We start from the raw sequence: 19,342 nt of genomic DNA on the forward strand, positions 1-19,342 counted from the left end.
ATCGCTGTCCTACGACTTTTGTCTCTCCATCGTTATGGTTCCGTAACAGTTCCTTGAGGGCTCCTTGGCGGGAGGTCTCCGTTTGTGATGACGCCCTGGAGGTCCGCAGATGACTGCACAGATACATTTTTAAAAAACCAGCTCGGAAGCAGATGAGGGAGCCCTGCGCTTTGTTTTTGTTCCCACGCAGAAGCAGTGGTCGCGTTTCTGTGGCAGGTCGGGTGGCTTGGCGCTCAGGTCGCCCACACCTGCGGCAGCCGCAGCCGGCAGGTCAGTAACCAGGCAGCAGCGGCGCGTGGTCTGCGAACCGCACGCGCAGACCAGTCCGCCAGCCGCCGCCTCCACGGACGCATCGGATCGCAGGTCAGTGCACGCCGGCGCCCGCTCCTCGCCGCCGCAGCCTTCTGCAGGGCACAGGCTCCCATTCTCCTTTAAAATGTAAATGGTTTCAGGCAATGTAGCTGATGAGAAAATTGCTCTCAGGTCGAGCATAAATATACAAGTGTGATCAAAAAGCAACGGTAATTTTTTTAATTTTGCAGCCCGCATCTCGTGGTCGTGCGGTAGCGTTCTCGCTTCCCACGCCCGGGTTCCCGGGTTCGATTCCCGGCGGGGTCAGGGATTTTCTCTGCCTCGTGATGGCTGGGTGTTGTGTGCTGTCCTTAGGTTAGTTAGGTTTAAGTCGTTCTAAGTTCTAGGGGACTAATGACCACAGCAGTTGAGTCCCATAGTGCTCAGAGCCATTTGAACCATTTTTTTTAATTTTGCAGTTTGTATACAACCGATTTTCAAAATTACACGTTCGCATTTCAGCTGTTTTGAGCAGTTTATTGTTGACAATCGAAAAGGTTGTACGTGTTTTTGGGTGCTTGGCGATTTTTTACTTTCGAAACAGTTGGAGCAAACAATCTGCAATAAATTTTGCTTGAAAAATGGAATTTAGCACAGCACCACATTCGAAATGTTGACTGTGGATTTTGGCGAATCTTTTCATAGGTCTCTTCAGTTTTGGGGACAGGAAAAAGTCGCATGGGGACAAGTCCGGTGAATATGGTGGCTGAAGCATTATTGTCGTGTTGTTTTGCCCAAAAAATCACTCAGAAGTAACGACGAATGGGCAGGTGCATTGTCGTGATGCAAAAACCATGGATTGTTTTTCCATAATTCCGAACGTTTTTTGCGCATTGCTTCTCGCAAACGGCGCATAACGTCAAGGTAATACTCCTTATTGACCGTACGACCTTGAGGCAAAAATTCATGATGCACTATGCCACGGTCATCGAAAAAATAAAAAATAAAAACATTGAGCAGAACTTTGACATTTGATCGAACTTGTCGTGCTTCTTTCGGTCTTGGCACTCCGGGATGCTTCCATTGGGAATATTGGCCTTTCGTTTCGACGTCATAACCGTAAATCTATGTTTCATCACCAGTTATGACCCTTTTGAGCAAATCAGATGGTAGAGCACTTGTTCGCGAAAGGCAAAGGTCCCGAGTTCGAGTCTCGGTCCGGCACACAGGAAGTTTCATATCAGCGCACACTCCGCTGCAGAGTGAAAGTCTCATTCTGGAAACATCCCCCAGGCTGTGGCTAAGCCATGTCTGTGCTATATCCTTTCTTTCAGGAGTGCTAGTTTTCGCAGGAGAGCTTCTGTAAAGTTTGGAAGGTAGGAGACGAGGTACTGGCAGAAGTAGAGCTGTGAGGACTGGGCGTGAGTCATGCTTGGGTAGCTCAGATGGTAGAGCACTTGCCCGCGAAAGGCAAAGGTCCCGATTTCGATTCTCGGTCCGGCACACAGTTTTAATCTGCCAGGAAGTTTCATATCAGCGCACACTCCGCTGCAGAGTGAAAATCTCATCCTGGAAATCAGGATCATTGACGTCATTCAAGAGCTTCTGAGCGATGCTCATGCGACGGTTCTTCTGATCAAAACTGAGAAGTTTTGGAACAAACTTCGCTGACACATGTCTCGTGCCCAAAACATCCGAAAAAATTACATGACACAGCCGACAGATATGCCACCATCCTCAGAAACTTCTCTTACAGTAATTCGAAGATTTTCCAAAACAATTTCCTTCACAGCTTCGACGTTATCATCTGTTGTTGATGTGCTGGGACGTCCAGAGCGAGGTTCGTCATTGGCATCTTCTCGGCCATCTTGGAAGATCTTGTACCACTTGTAAACTTTTTTTTTTACTTAGAGCAGAATCACCGTATGCCACTATCAACATTTCAAGTGTTTTAGAGTACTTGATTCCATTTTCACACAAAATTTGATCCAAATTCTTTGCTCAATATTTTGTAATAAACGAAAATCGCGGAGCACACTGAAACACGTCTAACCTTTCTATCTGTCAAAAACAAACGAAGTAGTCTATGCTGTGCACTTAAAACTGTTAACATATGTTCGGGACATGTGTACCAACACAGTAAAAAGAAAAAAACGGTCGATAATCGAATGTACGTTGCCCGCGCAATTTTAAAAGTCACCTTACTTTTTGAACAGCCCTCGTATGCGTGCAAGAATGATCTTTTTGTAACGTGAATTTTCCTTCACTGTGTAGAATTCGCGTTGAAGGCAGCATCACATCCTTCTATAGGCGAGCGTACTACCTGCTTTCAAGAGTCCCCTCAATTATGTAAAGTGCTCCTACTCCTCTCGCAAAAATTAAACTCCAGCAGCAAATCAAGAGTTCCCCACATCTTCTTGTCATTGCTACGTGTTTTTCACGTGTAGTCACTTGCGACCTGTAAATTACTGCTGGATAGCCGTCGCTTGTGTAAAACACCTTATCAGTGAAAAGTACGTTGTTCCACGCGCGCTCAGATGGAGCGCTGTTACTTGCAGAATACGAACATAGGTATCAGACATGTAAAATTAAGAGGATTACTCGAGGTTAGGAGAAATAAATGCAAGAAGTATACCGTATAAGCAAGAACCCAAGACTCAATACAAAATGCACGTGCCACATGAAGAAAAGTATAGGCGTTGTGGAGGTAGGGTTTATGGAGGTGACAGTCTAACTAGGGAACCGCGTCCACATTTATACAGGGTGATTCAAAAAGAATACCACAACTTTAAAAATGTGTATTTAATGAAAGAAACATAATATAACCTTCTGTTATAAATCATTACAAAGATTATTTAAAAAGGTTTTATTTCACTCAAAAACAAGTTCAGAGATGTTCAATATGGCCCCTTCCAGACACACGAGCAATATCAACCCGATACTCCAACTCGTTCCACACTCTCTGTAGCATATCAGGCGTAACAGTTTGGATAGCTGCTGTTATTTCTCGTTTCAAATCATCAGTGGTGGCTGGGAGAGCTGGCCGAAACACCATATTCTTAACATACCCCCACAAGAAAAAATCGCAGGGGGTAAGATCAGGGCTTCTTGGAGGCCAGTGATGAAGTGCTCTGTCACGGGCTGCCTGGCGGCCGATCCATCGCCTCGGGTAGTTGACGTTCAGCTGCAGACAGTGCTTGAACCAATTTCAGACGATAAGGTTTCATAACTAACCTTTTTCGTAGGACTCTCCATACAGTTGATTGTGGAATTTGCAGCTCTCTGCTAGCTCTGCGAGTCGATTTTCCAGGGCTGCGAACAAATGCTTGCTGGATGCGTGCTACATTTTCACTCGTTCTCGGCCGTCCAGAACTTTTCCCTTTGCACAAACACCCATTCTCTGTAGACTGTTTATACCAACGTTTAATACACCACCTATCAGGAGGTTTAACACCATACTTCGTTCGAAATGCACGCTGAACAACTGTCGTCGATTCACTTCTGCCATACTCAATAACACAAAAAGCTTTCTGTTGAGCGCTCGCCATCTTAGCATCAACTGACGCTGACGCCTAGTCAGCAGCGCCTCAAGCGAACAAATGTACAACTAAATGAAACTTTATAGCTCCCTTAATTCGCCGACAGATAGTGCTTAGCTCTGTCTTTTGTCGTTGCAGAGTTTTAAATTCCTAAAGTTGTGGTATTCTTTTTGAATCACCCTGTATTATATGCAGGGCTTTGTCGAGATGGAAGTACAGGGTGACAGTTATTGAAAGACATGAAAAATAACCTAAATTACTTACAAACTATGGCGTGGACGCTCTTTACTCAACATTTGAACGTCACTACAGATATTCGGATTTAGGTTATTACATATTCGATATGCTTGCCATCCTTGGCGATGATGTGGCGCAGACGAATAGCGAAATTCTGCATGGCCCGCTGAAGTTTCGGAACATAGATGCTGTCGATGACCTCCTGAACGGCTGAATAAAATTTTCACGCTGGCCGGTGTGGCCGCCCGGTTCTATGCTCTTCAGTCTGGAACCGCGCGACCGCTACGGTCGAATCCTGCCTCGGGCATGGATGTGTGTAGTGTCCATGGGTTAGTTAGGTTTAAGTAGTTCTAAGTTCTAGGGGTCTGATGACCTCAGATGTTAAGTCCCATAGTACTCAGAGCCATTTGAACCATTTGATTTTGAATCAAATCTTCTCGCCTTTCAAGGTGCATCAATTAGAATAAAATTCTCGATCTCCTGAATGGCTATTTTCAGCTGAACAATGGTTTTGGGATTATTGCTGTATGCCCTCTCTTTAATATAGCCCCACAAAAAGGAGTCGCATGTGTTCAGACACGGAGAATAAGGTGGAAAATCGAGGCCCATGCCAGTGGCCTCTGGGTAACCCAGAGTCAGAATGCGGTCCCCAAAGTGCTCCTCCAGGACATCAAACACTCTGTTGCAACCGTTTCGGGTCGAACTCTTGCATAAATCACATCTTGTCGAAATCAGGGTCACTTTGGATAATGGGGAGTAATCATCTTCCAAAACCTTCCCGTACCGTTCGGTAGGCTCCGTGCCATCAAGGAACATCGGACCGATTATTTCGTGACTGGACATTGCACCCAACACAGTTGCCCGTTGAGAGTGAAGAGGCTTCTCGATTGCGAAATTCGGATTCTCAGTCCCCCAATGCGCCAATTTTTCTTATTGACAAAGCCATCCAAATGCAAATGGGATTCGTCGCTAAAACAAACCATACTAATTTCCATCATGCCCCGCGGCCAACCGTGCAGTTTGAACGTCCTGAAGGAAAACGTTCAGAAGTTATGACGATTTTATTTCGTATAATTCAATAATTGTCACACTGTATGTATGTGTCGTTTGTTCTTTCGGAGAAGTCCGAATGAACAGATACCCACGTATATAATTAAGGCGATGCTCGATAATGATTCCTTGATTTATTCAGTGCATATACACACCACGCTCGAAATCTTAGGAGAATTGGTGAAACGCCACGAGTAATGAGGACAGTGGGCAGGGGCACTACATCAGTAGTGTGTGGATATTGTGAATTTGGGGCTGACGGGAGGTGTTCTAGCATAAGTCTGTGTACGTGCGATGAGTACTGTGTCCTGATGGCTTAGTGGTCAGAGCGCCTGCCTAGTAAACAGAAGACCCGGGTTAGAATCCCAGTTCGGCACACCAGCAGCTAAATGTCAATAGTTCCTTTGTGTCTAGAAATGAAAGTCACTGAAGTGGGAGCTCTAGATCGCTAAGTATTTAGAAATAAACAGCATTTTTAACGTGGGTCGGATGCGGATTGAACCATTTATGTGGAGTATTTGCCAGGCAGCCGTTGGATCCGGGCGAAAAGTACAGAACGGTAATCTGACGGAGTGGGATCGAGTCCTTTTGTGCAAATTTTTTTAATTTTTAATTTTTGTGTTACTGACACTGCAAATAAAACGAAATAATGGTCAAAATACTGTATTTATTATTATTTTCATCAAAGATATGAAATAAAAAGGCAAAGGAAAATTTGGGATTTCAAATAAATGGCCAAGAAAGTATTGTACCGTAGGTACAGCGTTCATAACGAATCTGCAAATAACTTTCCAGCAAGGGTTGTAATTAAAGGGTGCTGGATATCGTATTCCGTTAGTCCTCAGCAACTGCACGCAAACAAGTAGGTTTCCAGTATAGATAAAATTGAGCCATCGAAGGAGGAATCGAAATCACATCGTGAGAAGACTTCATCAAAATACATTCCATTGCACCTCACCAGCCATCTTCATCAGTATTTGACGAAGTGATACATCAAGCGCGGTTTGCTAGCAAGCTGTACGATGAGAGAGAGAGAGAGAGAGAGAGAGAGAGAGAGAGAGAGAGAGAGAGAGAGAGAGAGAATCTTTTATGAACGTCTACAGAAAATTCAAAGCAACCATGTAATTGCAAAAATGCGGCGACAAGAACGTGTGCAAAATGCCTAGGCAATTACCGATTCCCTGTTTTGACGAACACTTGTAAACCATGAACTGCAAAATAATATAAATCTCTAATTTTATATACGAAATTCTGCCATACGCCTTACAATCCCTTCCTTTCCTTTTTCCTCATTATTTCATTTACAGTGTAAGTAAAGCAAAAATTGAAACAAGAAAAATAAAAAACTTTTGCCATAGGGATTCAATCCCACGGCCCTCGGATTACCGTTCTGTACTCTTTCCGTTATGCCAGCCTGCCTAGTGACTATGCAAACAGAAAAGCCTCATGTGTCTCTGACGAGCGCAATTTTTTTAAACGCGTGGCCGTTTAGAGATTCCACTTCTGTCACTTTCATTTCTGTCCTATCTCTGTATATACCATAAATTTGGACGAAATCGGTGATTACGAATAGGCGAGGTCCCCTTGTAAGGGATGATAATGTTTGGTTTGTGGGGCCCTCAACTGTGCGACCATCAGCGTCTGGCCCCTCCAAGAGGAGTTGGTCTGATCAGTCCGTATTCGGTGTTGGATGATCGGAGCCTCTGTGCTTCTAATGGACGGTTCCGTTAGACATTAGTGGAGCCATTATAATTTTACTGTAAGTAGCACGACTTCACCGTACAACTGGGGTTACTGTTAGCGAAAAGTAGTTAGGTCCTTCCAGTCGTCTAGGTGCGCGGATATTGGGGTGTTCAGCCTCCTAACTTTAACTGTGGTCAATACAGTATTTAACCCGCCGTGTGCAGTTCAAGCCAGAGATAGTTCTCTGACTTTTTGTGCTGTTCTTTTCGTACTATGACTCGGGCCCACTATTTCAGGTTACTGTAAACATGAACCAGGATGCTTATTTCAACATCCTCTGTGATCCACTGCTGTCTTTCCCTCTAATATCTTCATCATGAGTATGCTGTGGACACTTCTGTCTTTAAAGACGACAACGGCCGTGTTCGCAGGGCTGCACGTCTACGTTCGTGGTTTGACGAACGCACGAGCACACGAGCACACGAACATACCTCGTCTGGCCTTGAACGCCACCTAATTCTAATCCCCACTATTTGGAATGGCGGCTGAATTAACATCCTCACAGTTGGGTAATTCTACTCTTCAGCAGAATGTGGTATATCGAAGGTCATAATCAGGCTGGAGGCGGTGTTACACGGTATTGGCGTGATGTCTCCTGGAAGGGTGAGGGGGGGGGGGGGGTGAGGAAGGGGAGTAATGTTTTGCCAAGAGTGCCTAGTTCATTCTGATTGTAAGAAGTATAGAGGGAATGCAAGGTTTGGATAAAAGTATAGAAATACCGCGAGAAATGCATACTGTAAGACATACGAGTAAATGGTGATGATAGCCAAGTCTGCAGGTTACACTGTTGTATTTATTTCACCATGAACGGCGCCTGTGCAATGTCCTCGATAGGTTGCAAGTAACAGTCGTGGTCAGAACATTGTTTTGAGCAGCTATGAGCAAATTAGGTCTGAAATAAGTGGATTCGAACGTGCGCAAATTTTTGGTGCTCATGTGGACGGGTGCTTACGTAATAAAGTGAGCCGAAGAGTTTCGCGTTTGAAGAGGCATCGTATCTAAGATTTATACTGCATACACGAGAAGCGGGAAAGCATCACCCACTAAGTCACAACGCGGACGAAAGAGGGTGTTGAGTGATCGTGCCAGGCGGTCATTGAAGAGCATTGCGGCGAAAAATAAGAGGAGAGCCGCAAAACTCACTCATGAACCTTATCAGCACCGAAATAACATGAAAGCAGATCAGTAAGCAGGGAATTGCAGGCCGAGCTCGAATTCCAAAACTACTCATCACTGATACAAGCTTGCGTAACAGGAAAACGTGGTGCCGAAACAATAAAATCTGCGCTATGAAGCAATGGAAGAAAGTCATGTGGTCGATTGAGGCCTTGTTTCACACTGTTTCCAACTACACCCCAAAAGTAAAAGTTGCAGCGGGTTAGTGATGATATGTGCAGCAATACGGGCTGCATGGATTCTCTGCAAGGTTGCCAAGGATTCTGTGACCATTTTGGCTGATCAGGTCGATCCCATGGTGCAATGCTTGTTCCCCAATGGTGCTGCTGTGCTCCAAGACGATAGAGCGCTGTTCACACAGCTCGCATCGTCCAGGAGTGGTTTTGTGGGCACGGGGGTGAATTGTCGAATCTCCACTAGGAAGCAGAGCAATCTATCTCCAGATGAACGCGTATTAGTGGTTAATCATACCCAGACGTAACGCAAACATCGCAGTACCCAAATCCAGCCAGACCTCACATAGTGAAAATTAACCAATATGCAGAGATGGAGGTAGAACTTTTGTGTTGGCCTTCATGCCAGTTTATTGAGCCTTTGTGGTCTACTTTGAAGACAAGGATGCCTGATCGCTCCACTATTTTGCAGGAAGAATGGTACAATGTTAGCTCGAAAACCACACACGAGCTGCATTTATCCAAAATGAAAGCTGTTTGGAATGCCAACAGATTTCCTACAACTTATTAGGCATGGTGATGTGTTGTGTTTTTGGTGTTTACGTATTTTTGTCCAACCCCTGTACACGAAGTGCACTATCAACCACGAGCAAGAGACTGCCTTGTTGTCCATTGGGAACATGGTTACAATTCACTAGCCTCCATTTTCAGATAGCACTCCGAATCATTTGGGTGCCAGTACATCAGCCACTTTCTAGGGTACAGCAGACCTAACACAAGATATTTTACATGCAGTGAAGAAACGTCGCGTCGCCACTTTTCGTAATAACCGCATCATCTGTCCACCGCTAGGTTTGGGTCACTCTCATAACCTCCTCAGTTCTGAGCTTAGATTTTGTAAATGAAAAGTGTATACTGGTGGTCACTGCGTTGTTCCGATACAAAAATGACTGAAATACTAAATTTAAAAAACTTGGTCTGATTCACCAGTATACAGTCCGAATAATGTACTTTGTAGACTGATTATCGCACACAATTGTATACAGAATGTTTTAAAAAGAATGATCTGATTTTGGACGGTAATAATTACGAAACATGGGACGAGCCGGCAAGGAAATGTGTGTTGTGTGAATGGGCGTGACCTGGAGTTTCAGAAAATCGCCGTTAGATATCACTCAATCCGTCTTCTCAATTTACAGTAAGTCAGAAATAAGATGGCGTCCGCGCGACAGAAGGCGTTTTTTGTGCTGCAGTTTCCAAAGCGTGAATCAGTGATTTCAGTCCAATTTGCTTTTTGTCGGCTTTTTGGCATTTATCCGCCAGCACCCAAAAACATTTGTCGTTGGTATCGCCAGTTTGAAGAGACAGGATGCTTGTGCAAAGGTAAGAGTCCAAGTCGACCTCGCACTTCCGATGACATGTTGGAAAGATTTAAGCAAACATTTGAGGGGAGTCCCCGAAAGTCTACTCGCCGTTCAAACAGACAACAGGCAATGTCTCATGCGACTATCCGGCGAATGTTAAAGCGTCATTTGGTCTATAAACCATAGAAACCACACTAGTGCAAGCTCTTGTGGTTGGTGGTAAAAGGAAACACGTAGACTTCAGCAACGCTCTGCTAGAGAACATGGAAGACGATCCATTTTCACCACAGTTAACTTTCAGTCATGAAGCAACATTTTATGTTAGCGGTAAAGCAAACTGGCATAATGTGCGCATATGGAGACTCCAGAAGCCTCATCGCATTATTGAGCACGAAAGAGACTTTCCAAAGTCAACGTTTTCTGCGCCATTTCTCTTGAAAACGTGTACGGTCCTTCTTTTTTTAGGGAAACACAGCGACCGTAATGAGCTATGTTCAAATGCTGCGGAATTGGATTTTTCCACAACTTCGGGAGGACTCCATTGATTTCATTTTCCAACAGGATGGAGATCCACCACACTCGCACAACAACGAATATCAGTTTCTCAATGACACTCTGCCTCAATGTAGGACGCCGAGACGCCGAGTCACTGCCCTGCATTCTTGGCCTCCAGGATTGCCAGACATGACCGCGTGCGATTTTGGGGATATATGGAGCAAAGTATGTTCATCTCTGCTTTACCTCGTGACATAGAAGAAGTGAAGAACAGAATAACAGCCGCCATAACTTCTGTAAAAGCAGATACACTGTGTAAAGTTTATGGCGAATTGAGCATTTTTTTAGATGTTGTTTGTACTGCTGCTGGTGGACACATGGAGCCTAGCTAAAACTTAAAGATTTTGTTAGTATTTTTCAATCCATTCCATGTTTGTAGAATGTGTTTATCAATAAAAATGTTCTGAAATTATTCTATTCTTTTTGAAACACCCTGTGTTTTGTGATGAAGTCGGACAAATGTCTTGTTTGTATCATTATGTGACATAATTGTGTATAATGAAATGGACTTCACCTCAAACCAATTAAATAAAAATAAAAAAAGCAGTTAAAAAAGCTCCAGAGGTAGACGCTACAGGAGAGGTGTTGTGCATCATGGAGAGTTTTACTGCTGAAATTCCGAGAGAGTACATTCTGGGAAGATTTGGGCAACATAGCAACATATTACTTCATTCCACATAAGTCTCGCGAAATCAATAACAAAATCTGCATCTCAAAACACTGATGCAATGATTTTTGCAGCTGAGGACTGTGTCTTGAATTTCTTTTTCTGTGGTGACCCTATCTGACGAAATTCCATGGACTGGCGTTTCGTATTCGGTCCTTAATAATGTACCCACATTCCGCCTCCTGTCACAATTGACTGCAGGGAGGCGTCGTCTCCACTCTTATGAGAGGAGTTCCTGGCAAATATCAGGTCCGTGCACTTTCGTTTCAGGAGTCACCCCCTGAGGTACCCATAGCACTCTGATCTTCCGATAACCGAGCAAAGCAACAATGTGACCTACACACTCATGTGATGGTGTTTGGTTTGTGGGGCGCTCAACTGCGCGGTCATCAGCTCCCATACAAAGTCCCAATTTTCACACAGTCCAATCTAGTCACTGTCACAAACGATGATGAAGATGATGAAATGATGAGGACAACAGAAACACCCACTCCCCAACCCGGCCGGGAATCGAACCCGGGATCCCGTGATCCAGAAGCAGCAACTTTTTTTCTTTTAACCTCATCTTGTTTGTCTTCATTCGTTGTATCTGCTCGGGGCGGAAGTCGCAAGACACCCGTTTCATTTCGTCGTTGATCCATTAACTCAGTTTATTTGTTTTTTTTTTTTTTTTTTTTTTTCAGAGGGTAGCTAACCCTCTGACCGAATACGCTGAGTTACCGTGCCGGCGCCAGTAGACCACAAGCTGCGGACACACACACACTCTTGTGAAATGCCGTTACATTTACAATTTCTCTCTGACAAGAGAAGTGCGTTGACCTCGAGCGCTCAGAACCGCACGAAAATGTGCTTCGAATAGAAATCACTATCCATACAAGCAATAGTATGGCCCCCTGGCATCAAAACTGCACGTCTTACTGCGAGAGACATTTCAATGACCACCTATTCAAGGTGTAACACAGGAATTTTGGTAATGCCAAAAAACGAAATACCGAAATAATAGGATCGAAAGCCGCACGGGATTAGCCGAGCGGTCTTAGGCGCTGCAGCCATGGACTGTGCGGCTGGTCCCGTCGGAGGTTCGAGTCCTCCCTCGGGCATGGGTGTGTGTGTTTGTCCTTAGGATAATTTAGGTTAAGTAGTGTGTAAGCTTAGGGGCTGATGACCTTAGCAGTTAAGTTCCATAGGATTTCTCACACAACAGGATCGAAAACGCACATATTTCATTGTTGTGACTTATTGTATATTTCCCCCTGCTTACGCTGAGGTGACAAAAATCGTGGGTCAGCGGTGTGCACATATACAAATGGCGGCAGTATCGCGTGCACAAGGTGTAAAAGAGCAGTGCACTGGCGGAACTGTCATTTGTACTCAGGTGATTCGTGTAAAAATGTTTCCCACGCGGTTATGGCCTCACGACAGGAATTTAAAGACTTTGAACGCGGGCTGGTAGCTGGAACTAGAAGCGTGGGACATTTCATTTCATAAATCGTTAAGGAATTCAATACTCTTAGATCCACAGTGTCAAGAGTACGCCAAGAATACCAGATTTCAAGGATTATCTTCCAACACGGGCAACACTGGTCGACGGCCTTCACGTAACGACTGGCAGCAGCGGCGTTTTCGTAGAGTTGTCGGTGCTAAGAGAGAAGCTGCACTGCGTCAAATAAGCACAGAAATTCATGTGGGACGAACGACGAACGTATCCGTTAGGCCAGTGCCGCGAAATTTGGCGTTAATGAAGTATGGCAGCAGACGGCTGACGCGAGTGCCCTTGCTAACAGCGCGAAGTCGCTTGCAGAAGTCGGCACGGTAGCTCAGCGTGCTCGGTCAGAGGGCTGCTCGCCCTCTTTAATAAAAAATTGAGTAAAGGAATAAACGATCAACTTGAACGGATGTCTTGTGATGTCCGCCCAGACCAAACACAACGAACAATACCGAACAAAACGAAAAAAAAAAGAAAAAGAAGATAGATAGTTGTCAGCGTGACGGATTGCCATCCTACGGGCCCGGGTTCGATTCCCGGCTGGGTCGGGGATTTTCTCCGCTCAGGAACTGGGTGTTGCTTTGTCTTCATCATCACTTCATCCCCATCCTCCGCGCAGGTCGCCCAATGTGGCGTCAAATGTAATAAGACCTGCAACAAGGCGGCCGGACCTGCCCCGCAAGGTGCCTCGTGGCCAATGACGCCAAAAGCTCATTTCCATTTTTCCTGGACTTGTGTACATATTTTTTGGAACCTAGACGACTGGAAAACCGTGACATGGTCAAATGAGTCCCGACTTCAGCTGGTAGGAGCTGATGGTAGAGTTCGAATGTGGCATAGCCCTGAACCCAAGTTGTGCAAACTGGTAGTGGCTCCGTAATGGACTGGGCTGTGTTTATGTGGAATAGACTGAGTCCTCCGGTCCAACTGAAACGCTCATTAACTGGAAATAGTTACGTTCGGTTACTTGGATACCGTTTGCAGCCATTCATGGATTTCATGTTCCCAAACAATGATGGTATTTTTATGGGCAGCAATTCGCAATTTCAGAACACTCTGGACAGTTCGAGTGAATGGTTTGTGCACACAGGTCGCCAGATATGAGTCCCATCGAGCATTTATGGTACATAATCGAGAGGTCAGTTCGTGAACATAGCCCTGCACTGAAAACACTTTCGCAATTTTGGCGGCTTACTTTACTTTACTTTTTCGTGTCCGGAAACTACAATTTGTTTGTCCAATACTGGGCAATGTCCAATGCTTCTTCTTTAGCCAGCCATAGATCGTCGAGGGTACATCTGTGCGGGCAGGCTGGGCATTGTAGGAGATGTTCCATGTCCTGTCGAGTGCCGCAGTCGCATTTGTCGTCATTTTCGTCCAACAAACCCCATTTGATCAGATTAGATTTCACAGGAGCCACCCCAGTTCTGATGCGGTTAAGCATTCTCCAGGTTTTCCAATCACCCGAAACGCCGCTTGGTGGGTCCTCTCTTAGTGGATAGTAGATGGGGGGCTCTTCTAAGGCTCAACTTGGGAAACGGCGTCTGGATTTGAGTCTGCTGGGGCCACACTCTAGGCCAAATATTGAGTGACGAGCATCAAAGGTTTGTTTTAGCTTCTCGATATGTTCATGGGCTTTCCTACGTGAGTCAGGGTTTGTGAAACCTGCGGCCCTGTAAAGATTTTCTATGGGGGTAGGTTTCATGCAGCCTGTCACTATCCTTCATGTTTCATTCAAGCTAATATCTACCTTTTTTACGTGGGTGGATCTGCACCATACCGGGCAGGCATATTCGGCAGTTGAGAAGCACAAAGCTTGGGCTGAAGTTCTGACCACGGTAGGTTTGGCACCCCATTTGCTGTTGGACAGCTTTCTTATTAGGGAATTTCGTGCTTCTACTTTTTTGCGTGTTTTTTCGCAATGATATTTGTATGTCAATGTTCTGTCCAGCACGACGCCAAGGTAGGTGGGAGTATCTGTGTGTTCTAGTAATGTCCCATTCCAGGTAACATTGAGCCTGTACTTTGCCTGCCTCGAGTTCAGATGGAATGCACTCACTTGAGTTTTGGAGGGGTTGGGTTTTAGAGAATTCTTTTTGTAGTAGGTTGACATTATAGACAGGGCGGTTTCTAGTTTCTCCTCGATGGCTTCTAACCTGTTGCCTTGAACTGTTATTGCCAGGTCGTCTGCATATACAAAAGTTTTGGTTTTGTCTGGAGTTGGTTGGTCATTTGTATATATGTTGAATGGGATTGGCGCCAACACGCTCCCTTGGGCGAGCCCATTTTTCTGATTCCGCCATCGACTCTTTTTCCCCTCAAGCATTACGAAGAACTGTCTATTTTGGAGCAGGGATTCGATTATCTTGACTAGGTGGTAGTCTTTCAGGGTCTCTTAGATTTTATGCAGTAGTGTCCGTTGATGTACTGTATCATAGGCGGAACTTAGGTCGACTAGTGCCAGCCCGTTGATTAGTTTATTCTCAAACCCATCCTCGATATGTTCCGTCAATGCTAGAATTTGACTGGTACAGGACTTTCCAGGTCTAAAACCTGCTTGGTGTGGAATTAGCTTCGAGTCAACGATCTTCTCTATTCTGTTGAGGATCAATCTTTCATAGAGCTTAAACAGATGGCAGAGAAGGGTTATGGGTCGATAGCTCTTCGGAGACTCTGGGTCCTTCCCGGGTTTAAGGAGAGCCACCACTTTTGACTTCCTCCACAGTTTCGGGATTTGAAAGGTTTCACGGCACACGTTAAAAAGTCCAAGTATCCAGTCCCTGGCGCCAAGGCCGAAGTTTTTAATCTGTTCCACGCAAATATCATCAAACCCAGCGGCTTTCGCATTATTCATGGTATTTATGCCATTGTTCAACTCTCTCATGCTAAATGGTTTCTGGAAGTTGGTGTTTTCCGTTGGCAGTAGGCGTGTGATTTTAGTTTTCTGACGTTTGGAGTTGAACTTGCCGTTTAGAAGGAGTTGGTTGGCCACCTGGTTTGGAGTTACGTTGGCCGGGGCCTTGCTTAGCCTTGGGTCACCATCCAGTTTCTTAATCAGGTTCCAGGCTATTTTGCTACTGTGCGACATATCCATTCTTTCTAGGGCTGCTATCCACTTCTTCTCGCGTGCCTCGCTGAGGGCTGACATTAAAGCTGTGCCACAGGTGATGGTTTCGTCGCTGAATGGGTCTTCCGCGAACAATACTTGATACTTCTCCAGGATGTCCTTTGAGACATTTGAGAGCCCTGGGATATAGTGTTGTCTGCAACTCCTAGGAATATATTGTCTAGATACCTTTCGCAAAGTCTCAACAAAGGCAAGGTAATTATTTGGTGTTGGGGTCAGACTGGCTAATTCCTCATCCAGCGCTTGGGAATATTCTGACCACCTAGCCTTTTTAAAGTTGAATCTCCTACGGAAAGGTATTTTGGTTGTTTTGATCGTTGAGTAGACTTGGATTCCAATAGGCCGATGTTGTGTCTTTGGGACTGCATCATATACTCTTTTGCAGCAGGTGTCGTAGATGTTCCGGCTTACGAAGCAAATATCGGGATTGTAACCTCGCTTCCAAATTTTGCTGTTGAATGAGCAGGGGAGCTTGGGGTCGTGGAGAAGTGAGAGGTTATTTGTCTCAGCCCATTGTTCTAGCAGCTGACCATTGGCGTCTGTCTCGTCGTAGCCCCAGGTGGTGCTGTGGCTGTTAAAGTCGCCCACAACGAAGTGAGTCCTTTGGTTGTTGAAGCTTTCTGGCGTTGAAGTGTGTAAGTTCTGGCCGGGGGGTTTATATACGGAGCATATTGTAAATGATCCACTCTCTATCGCTAACACTTCAATGTTGTTGGTGGTTGTCTTACTCGTGGAAGAGAGCAGCATTCGGGTCTGGTAAATATTGCGTTCCCATACCTTCTGTGAGGTGCTTCTACTGCCAAGCGCATTCCTTTGATATTGGGTCTGTTTGCTGTTTCATCTCTATGCGTTTCCTGCAGGCACAGTACGTCCCACTTTTCTGATCGGCATAGTACGGAATTACATCCTCCTTATTCTTGGTGATTCCCTCGACGTTCAGGCTGACGATCGTCAGGGTTGGCTCTGAAGAGGACCTGTTTTTGTTTTTGGCTTTTGATTGCATTGGTTTCCGGTGGTGGAAGGTTTGGCCGTTGTCCCATTGGGCAACGTTTCCGGGGAGCGCCGGCATTTTACTTTCTTCTATGTAGCATGTAAGTAAAATGCACACGTGGAGGCACCTTCCTTGCTCCCCCTTTGGTGGCAACAGGGGCAGCATGGCTCAATATTTCTGCAGGTGACTTCCAACGACATGTTTAGTCCATGCCACGTAGAGATGCTGCACTACGCTGGGCAAAAAAAGGTCCCTTACAGTATTACGAGGTATCCCATGACTTTTTCACCTCAGTGTGAAATACCAATGCTTTGTCCGCCGGCTTAGCTCGGTGGTAACGTGCTCGCCTCCCATGTAAGCGGGCCCGGGTTCGATTCCCGGACGGGTTGGAGATTTTCTCCGCTTGGGGACCGGGTGTTCTGTTGCTCTTATCATTTCATCCTCATCACCGGCGCGCAAGTCGCCCAATGTGGCGACGAATGGAGTAAGACTTGCACTTGGTGGCCGAACTTCCCCGAATGGGGACCTCCCGGCCAACGATGCCATACGCTCATTTCATTTCAATTACGCTTTGTGAACAACAAACTTTTTCCACTGATCTGATAGTGTTGCACAGCTATTCAAACATCAAAGTGCAGGTATGGGATTTCAGTGAAGTGGTCAAAAAAATGGCTCTGAGCACTATGGGACTTAACTTCTAAGGTCATCAGTCCCCTAGAACTTAGAACTACTTAAACCTAACTAACCTAAGGACAGCACACACATCCATGCCCGAGGCATGATTCGAACCTGCGACCGTAGCGGACTCGCGGTTCCAGACTGTAGCGCCTAGAACCGCTCGGCCACACAGGCCGGCGAAGTGGTCAAATGAAGGTGAAACAGAACAGTATGGATATCTGCCTAGAGCTACTTCTCCACATTGAATATTAAATCTGTATTCAAGCATTCCAGTACCAAACGCCACATCAATTGCACTCTCGAACGATGATATTTGTGCGTCAGTGTCGTGACCTGCCTTTCGTCAAGCATATGGTACTTTGTTCAGAAAGTTGATTGTATAGCACAGAGTAAAGTGTGATGATGAAATGACGATCGTTTAGCTTTACTTGCGGTTTTTCACATTGTAATCTTATAAAATCAACGATCATTCTTAAGTAGGTCGTATATTGCCTAAAGGAGAACACATCTAGATGCTGCCAATATTTCGTTATTTTCGGTGTATTTTCGATCCTATTATATCGATATTTTGTTTCTACGTTTTACCAAAGTTGCTCTCTTAGACCTGGATCAGATGATAATTCAAATGTACCTCGCGGTAAAACGCGCAGTTTTGCATGCGAATGGCCCATACCACTGTTTCTGCGATGAGTGATTTATATTCTAAGCAGATCTTCGGCAATTATGAGCGTTTGAGGAGATGTACTTCCCCTGTGAGTGATACCAAGATCATTCTGAACCTTTCTGTCAGTGGTCACTGTCAACGAACGACCAGACCGTTCACTGTCACGCAAGCCTCACCATCCTTAAACTTGCTGGACCAACGACCCACACATCTCACATCAACGCAATCACCATAAATGGCTTGCATTCTCAAAAGAATTCAATGGCAGTACCTTACTCAAATTGTTCTGACCAATTGCTGCGTGGTATTTCATTCTTTATACTGGAACAACAAGACCATTACTGCTAGGCTTCCCGCCAACTCAAGCTGTAGAGGGGAGTATACCGAACGGTCCAGTATCTGCCGCGTAGAAGTGCTCCCGTTTGCTGACGACTTTCGAAAGTGGAGGCATTACTTTTCATTCACCCCTCGTGTTAAAAATTTTTTTCTTTCTTATCTTCCTCCGCGTGACATTTCTTTTTTAAATCCGCACAATTTTAGCCCTTAGCACCTTGTTTCCCAGTCTCTAGCGAATGCGTTAGTATCATGTAACGCCTCTCTAGTCGCCTGTACACGGAAGTGAACACAAGCTATGCACGCGTACGCAAAAGGAATTCGGTCGTGCGCAGTTCACATTCGCAGTTGTTCGCTCCTGTTCCACTGGCTGTCGGCTTTTCAGCGAACCATCAAAAGAAGTTCGCTTGCAATGGGCTTCGGCGCTGGTTTCGGTGATAAACAGAGTGCACTCGCTTCGCCGCAGTATGTTGTTTTCCGTTGAAAGGTTGGTTTAGGGGAGTGGCCAGACATCGAGGTCATCGGTCCCATCGGATTGGGAAAGGAATGGGGAAGGAAGTCGGCCGTGCCCTTTCAAAGGAACCATCCCTGCATTTGCCCGAATCAATTTAGGGAAACCACGGAAAACCTAAATCAGGATGGCCAGTCGTCCTCCCGAATGCGAGTCCAGTGTGCTAACCACTGCACCACCTCGTTCGGTTTGTTTTCTGTGGGCGGACTATTTTTTGATGTTGTCACTGTGAGTTATATGAACGACGGAGTGGCTGAAAATACCGTATTGCTGTTGACAGAAGCGCACAGATCTAACAGATGCTTGTGGGACTCTAAAGAGATCCGCAGCATAAAATACATACAAAAGATATGAGACTTGGGGAGAAATTTTGGAAGCGGTAAAGATGTCCACAGAAGAAGCAAAGAAGAAAATGAACTCCCTATCTTCTTTTAGCCAAGGAATGTGTAAAGAACATATAACATATGCAATGGGTGTCGTGGAAAAGTGTAATGCCAGGAGGTTTGCCTTCAGATACATTGTCATTCCTGCTCGATAAACATGAAATGAAATTTGGCAATTTGTGGTAATGTCTTCTGGGACCAAACTGCTGAGGTCATCGGTCCATAAGCCTACGCACTACTTAATCTAACTCAAACTAACTTACGCTACGGACAACACAGATACTCATGCCCGGTCCATAAGCCTACGCACTACTTAATCTAACTTAAACTAACTTACGCTACGGACAACACACATACTCATGCCCGAGGGAAGA

The 19,342-nt window shown here is 45.3% G+C and overlaps 1 protein-coding gene across 1 annotated transcript in view; it reads left to right on the top strand.

Moving 5' to 3' along the window:
- The first annotated feature begins 314 nt into the window (after positions 1-314).
- LOC124606915 (hatching enzyme 1.2-like) overlaps positions 315-19,342 on the top strand; it is a 96,196-nt gene continuing 77,168 nt past the window's right edge. Inside the window, exon 1 of the mRNA XM_047139019.1 lies at positions 315-363. The gene's annotated coding sequence lies outside the window, so the exon portion shown is untranslated. The remainder of the gene's footprint in view (positions 364-19,342) is intronic.

Source organism: Schistocerca americana, chromosome 3 (assembly GCF_021461395.2).
Source record: "Schistocerca americana isolate TAMUIC-IGC-003095 chromosome 3, iqSchAmer2.1, whole genome shotgun sequence".
Lineage (NCBI taxonomy): Eukaryota > Metazoa > Arthropoda > Insecta > Orthoptera > Acrididae > Schistocerca > Schistocerca americana.